The sequence below is a fragment of the Neoarius graeffei genome, chromosome 13 (assembly GCF_027579695.1).
Source record: "Neoarius graeffei isolate fNeoGra1 chromosome 13, fNeoGra1.pri, whole genome shotgun sequence".
Classification (NCBI taxonomy): Eukaryota; Metazoa; Chordata; class Actinopteri; order Siluriformes; family Ariidae; genus Neoarius; species Neoarius graeffei.
In genome coordinates, this window is record NC_083581.1 from 65,444,865 (window position 1) to 65,450,628 (window position 5,764).

Genomic DNA, 5,764 nt, shown 5'->3' on the forward strand with positions numbered 1-5,764 from the left:
ATTTTTGCTCACCATTCTTGTGATCATTTTGACCCCATGGGGTGAGATCTTGCGTGGAGCCCCAGATTGAGGGAAATTATCAGTGGTCTTGTATGTCTTCCATTTTCTAATAATTGCTCCCACAGTTGATTTCTTCACACCAAGCTGCTTACCTATTGCAGATTCAGTCTTCCCAGCCTGGTGCAGGTCTACAATTTTGTTTCTGGTGTCCTTTGGCAGCTCTTTGGTCTTGGCCATAGTGGAGTTTGGAGTGTGACTGTTTGAGGCTGTGGACAGGTGTCTTTTATACTGATAACGAGTTCAAACAGGTGCCATTAATACAGGTAACGAGTGGAGGACAGAGGAGCCTCTTAAAGAAGTTGTTACAGGTCTGTGAGAGCCAGAAATCTTGCTTGATTGTAGGTGACCAAATACTTATTTTACCGAGGAATTTACCAATTAATTCATTAAAAATCCTACAATGTGATTTTCTGGATTGTTTCCCCCCATTCTGTCTCTTATAGTTGAAGTGTACCTATGATGAAAATTACAGGCCTCTCTCATCTTTTTAAGTGGGCGAACTTGCACAATTGGTGGCTGACTAAATACTTTTTTGCCCCACTGTATATATATATATATATATATATATATATATATATATATATATATATATATATATATATATATCTTCCATATATATCATTTTTAAGGCAACAGTCTATTCAGTCTAATTCTGACAGTTCTGCATTTAAAATGTTCATATACCAAATAATTGTATCTGTTAGGACTAGGACTGTTTTGGCCTCTAGAGGCCGCTGTTATTTCCTTTTCATGTCGTGTTTATTTTGGCCTCTAGAGGCCGCCACTGTTCCTGTGTTTTGTGTTTGTGTTAATTGCCTAATTATCTTCACCTGTGTCCTTAATTAGTTTGTCTATTTATACCCCTGAGTTCAGTCCTCTTGTCACGGAGTCTTTGTGCTGTTATGTTTATCTCCAGTTTCCTCTGTACCATGTTCTTTGCTTTTCTGTTTTTTTGGCTTTTGTTTTGTACCTTTGGATATTTTTATTTTTGTGATCTTCTGAGCTTTTGCATTTTTGCCTTTTCCTTTTTGGACCTTAAACTTTTGATATTTTATTTTTCCCTTTGTCTTCCCAGTGTTAGATTATACTCTTTGTTGTTTTTTTTGTTTTGCCCTGTATATAGTGTATATAGTATAAATAAACCTTTTGATTCTTTTTCTACTTCCGCCTCACGCCTCTGCATTTGAGTCATCCCCCTGGTGGCCTAGTGGGGGTTTGCTGGATCATCACACCAACGAACCAGGTTCGAATCCCAGCAAAACCCTCACAGAAAGACTCCGTCATGACCGACTCAGCAGAGGCTGCTTCAACTGTCTACCCGGCCAACCTTCAGGGAATTATGGCAGCTTTGACACGCTTCGGAGCGACCATGGACGCTCATGGACGTACGCTCACCAGCCAACGTGAGGCGCTCGCTCGCCACGAGGAACTGCTTCAGCAAATTGGGAAAACCCTGGCACAGCTGACATCTCTGCCTGCATCTCCTGTTCCTGCTCCTGATCCAGCTCCCACTCCTGCTCCAGTGCCTCCTGCAATGCTGCCTTCTTCACCTCGCGAACCCAGCCTTCCTGCACCACAGAGGTATGACGGCAAGCACAGTGAGTGCCGAGAGTTCCTTACCCAGTGTCAACTCACCTTTGAGCTTCAGCCTACCACCTACACTACGGATCGCCGCAAGATTGCCTTTGTGATCACCTTATTAGCTGGTAAGGCGCGAGCCTGGGCTACTGCTATCTGGCAAAGACAGGGACCTGAGTGCTTTGATTTCCAGCTGTTTTCTGAAGAGATGCTTCGGGTCTTCGATCAGGCAGACATCAGTACCGACGCAGCCCGAAAGCTCATGTCCATCCGGCAAGGAGGAAGCGTCGCAGATTACGCCATCTCGTTCCGAACACTCGCAGCAGTAAGTGGATGGAACGAGACTGCCCTGGTGTCAGCCTTCCACCATGGTCTGTCTGACCCCATCAAGGACGGTCTGGCCTCTATTGGATGCCCAAGTGACCTCGAAACCCTAATCTCACATGCTATTCGTCTGGACAACAGGATGAGAGAACGCCACCAAGCCTTGAGCCCCCCCAGCCTCCCTACCTCTACCTGGAGACCGTCTACCTCCTTCAGTGACTGTCCAGAACCCATGCAAGTGGGTCGTACTCGCCTCTCCGCATCTGAGAGGGAGCGCAGAAGGAGGGACAAGTGCTGCATCTACTGTGGCAAGCCTGGTCACTTCCGAGCATCATGTCCCGAACTCTTGGGAAAAGGACCGCCCCGTCCAGCCGAGGGAGGGTTGTGACGGGGCCTACCCTCTCTCCCGGACTCCCTGGCCAAGGAATCTACATCCCGGTCTCCATCTCCTGGGGTGAGTCTGTCCACTCTTGTCAAGCTTTGATAGACTCAGGGGCGGCTGGGAACTTTATGGATATTCACTTCGCCCAAAGCATCAATATTCCGACTGCACCTCTTGAAGTCCCACTGTCTGTGTCTGCCCTCGATGGCCAAGCGTTAGGTGATGGAAGAGTCACCCAAGTTACTTCTCCAGTTTTCCTCCAGTCTCAAGGTCACAAGGAAGAAATATCCCTGCACCTGATTCCTTCACCTGAGTTCCCAGTTATTCTAGGCCTTCCTTGGCTTACTCGCCACAACCCTCGCATAGACTGGGTAACAAGCCAGGTTGTGGAATGGGGCCCTGCATGCCATGCCTCTTGTCTGCTCTCTAGCTCTCCTGTGTCTCCTGCCGAGCCCCCTGATCTCACCGAGTTATCTCAAGTTCCCACAGAGTACTGGGATCTCAAGGAGGTATTCAGCAAGAGCAGGGCCACCGTTCTTCCTCCGCACCGGGCCTACGACTGTGCCATCGACTTGCTCCCTGGGACTACCCCTCCTCGTGGCAGACTGTTTTCACTCTCTCAGCCAGAACGCAAGGCCATGGAGGAATACCTCAAAGATGCCCTGGTCTCTGGGTTTATTCGACCCTCCACTTCACCTGCTGGAGCCGGCTTCTTCTTTGTCGGCAAGAAGGATGGGGGGCTCCGACCATGTATTGATTACAGGGGCCTGAATAAGATCACTGTGCGCAACCGATATCCCCTTCCGCTGATGTCCACAGCTTTCGACCTGCTCCAAGGCACCACCGTCTTCACCAAGTTGGACCTACGGAACGCATACCACCTCATCCGTATCCGACAGGGAGACGAGTGGAAGACTGCCTTTAACACCCCGTCTGGGCACTACGAATACCAGGTGATGCCCTTCGGACTCACCAACGCACCAGCTGTTTTTCAGGCCCTAATCAACGACGTCTTAAGGGACATGATTAACCTATACGTTTTTGTCTACCTCGACGACATCCTTATCTTTTCCAAGACCGTGCAGGAGCACCGCCACCATGTCCGCCAGGTTCTCCAGAGGCTGCTACAGAACAATCTGTTCGCCAAGGCCCAGAAATGCGAATTTCATGTTCCCGAGGTCTCCTTTCTGGGATTTATTGTACGGACAGGCCAACTCCAAATGGACCCTGCCAAGACCCTGGCCGTCCGGGATTGGCCTACTCCCAAGTCCGTTAAGGAGGTTCAGCGGTTCTTAGGATTCGCTAACTTCTACCGCAAGTTCATCAGGAACTTCAGTTCTGTGGCAGCACCCATGTCTGACCTCACCAAAGGGACAGGTGGATCTTATGGCTGGTCTCCTCAGGCAGAAAAGGCGTTCAAAGACCTCAAGGACCGCTTCTGCACGGCACCCATTCTGGTTCTCCTGGACACCTCCCAACCATTCATCGTGGAGGTGGACGCCTCGGACAGTGGTGTCGGCGCGGTGCTCTCTCAACGTTCGGAAGGAAAGCTGCACCCCTGCGCTTACTTCTCCCACCGCCTGAGTCCTGCTGAGTCCCGGTACGATGTGGGGGATCGAGAACTGCTAGCGGTCAAACTGGCCCTTGAGGAGTGGAGGCACTGGCTGGAGGGAGCACAACATCCATTCCTGGTTTGGACTGACCACAAGAACCTGGAGTACCTCCAGCAAGCCAAGAGACTGAACCCTCGACAGGCTAGGTGGGCCCTGTTTTTCAGTCGGTTTGACTTCACCCTCTCATACCGCCCCGGCTCCAAGAACACCAAACCTGACGCACTGTCCAGACTGTTCTCTGCCACTAACAGGGAGAATGAAGTCGGGCCTATTATCCCTGTGTCCCGGATTGTGGCCCCTGTCCGCTGGGGTATTGAGGAGGCTGTCCGACGAGCCCAACGCCAGGACCCCGGTCCTGGGACGGGGCCACCAGGCCTCTTGTACGTCCCACATCAAGCCCGGGCCAAGGTTCTCCAGTGGGGTCACTCTTCCCCTCTCACCGCCCACCCGGGAGCTCGGAGGACCCTGGACTTCCTGAAAAGACGCTTCTGGTGGCCTAACATGGAGAAGGAAGTAAGGTCATTTGTCCTGTCCTGTGAGGTTTGCACCAGAACCAAGAACCCACGACAGCGTCCCCAGGGTCTCCTGCATCCTCTGACCATTCCCCGGCGTCCCTGGTCCCACGTGGCAGTCGACTTTATCACGGGTCTCCCTGAGTCACAAGGTAACACGGTCATTTTGGTCTTAGTTGACAGATTCTCCAAGGCCTGCCGCTTCATACCACTGTGCAAACTCCCCTCTGCTCTTGAAACTGCGAAACTTTTGTTTAATCATGTCTTCCGAGTCTTTGGTCTTCCACAGGACATCGTCTCAGACCGAGGGCCCCAGTTCTCCTCCCGAGTGTGGCACGGGTTCTGCAAGGTCATCGGAGCCACTGCCAGCCTCTCCTCTGGGTTTCACCCACAGTCCAATGGTCAGACGGAGAGGCTCAACCAGGACCTGGAAACCACCCTGCGAGGCCTGGCTATGGATAACCCGACATCGTGGAGCACCTGGCTGCCATGGGCGGAGTACGCCCACAACACCCTGCAGTCATCGGCCACCAAGCTGTCGCCATTCCAGTGCCAATTCGGGTTCCAGCCACCTCTGTTCCCGGACCAGGAGGAGGACGCGGGGGTGCCCTCGGTCAACCAATATGTGAGACGGTGTCGCAAGACCTGGAGCAAGGTCAGGAAGACCCTCATACAGACCTCCAGAACCAACCAGACTCAGGCCAACCGCCATAGAAGACCTGCACACGCTTTCCGCCCTGGGCAGCGTGTTTGGCTGTCCACTAAGGACCTTCCACTGCGGGTGGAGAACCGCAAGCTTGCTCCTCGCTACATTGGCCCCTTCAAGGTGGTGCGCAGGGTGAACCCTGTCTCCTACCGGCTCCAGTTGCCCCGGACTCTGAGGATCAACCCCACTTTCCATGTTTCCCTGTTACGGCCCGTACTGACGTCTACGTATGCCCCTGCCCCTAGGAACCCCCCACCCCCCCGCATCTTCCAGGGGCAGACTGTGTTCACTGTGAATCGCCTGCTTGACTCCCGCCGGGTCCGCGGCGGGTTGCAATATCTGGTGGACTGGGAGGGCTATGGTCCTGAGGAGCGCTGCTGGGTTCCTGCTCGGGATGTCCTTGATAAAGAACTATGTCGGGACTTCCATTCGGCCCATCCGGATCGCCCTGGGAACGTCAGGAGACGCTCCTAGAGGGGGGGGTCCTGTTAGGACTAGGACTGTTTTGGCCTCTAGAGGCCGCTGTTATTTCCTTTTCATGTCGTGTTTATTTTGGCCTCTAGAGGCCGCCACTGTTCCTGTGTTTTGT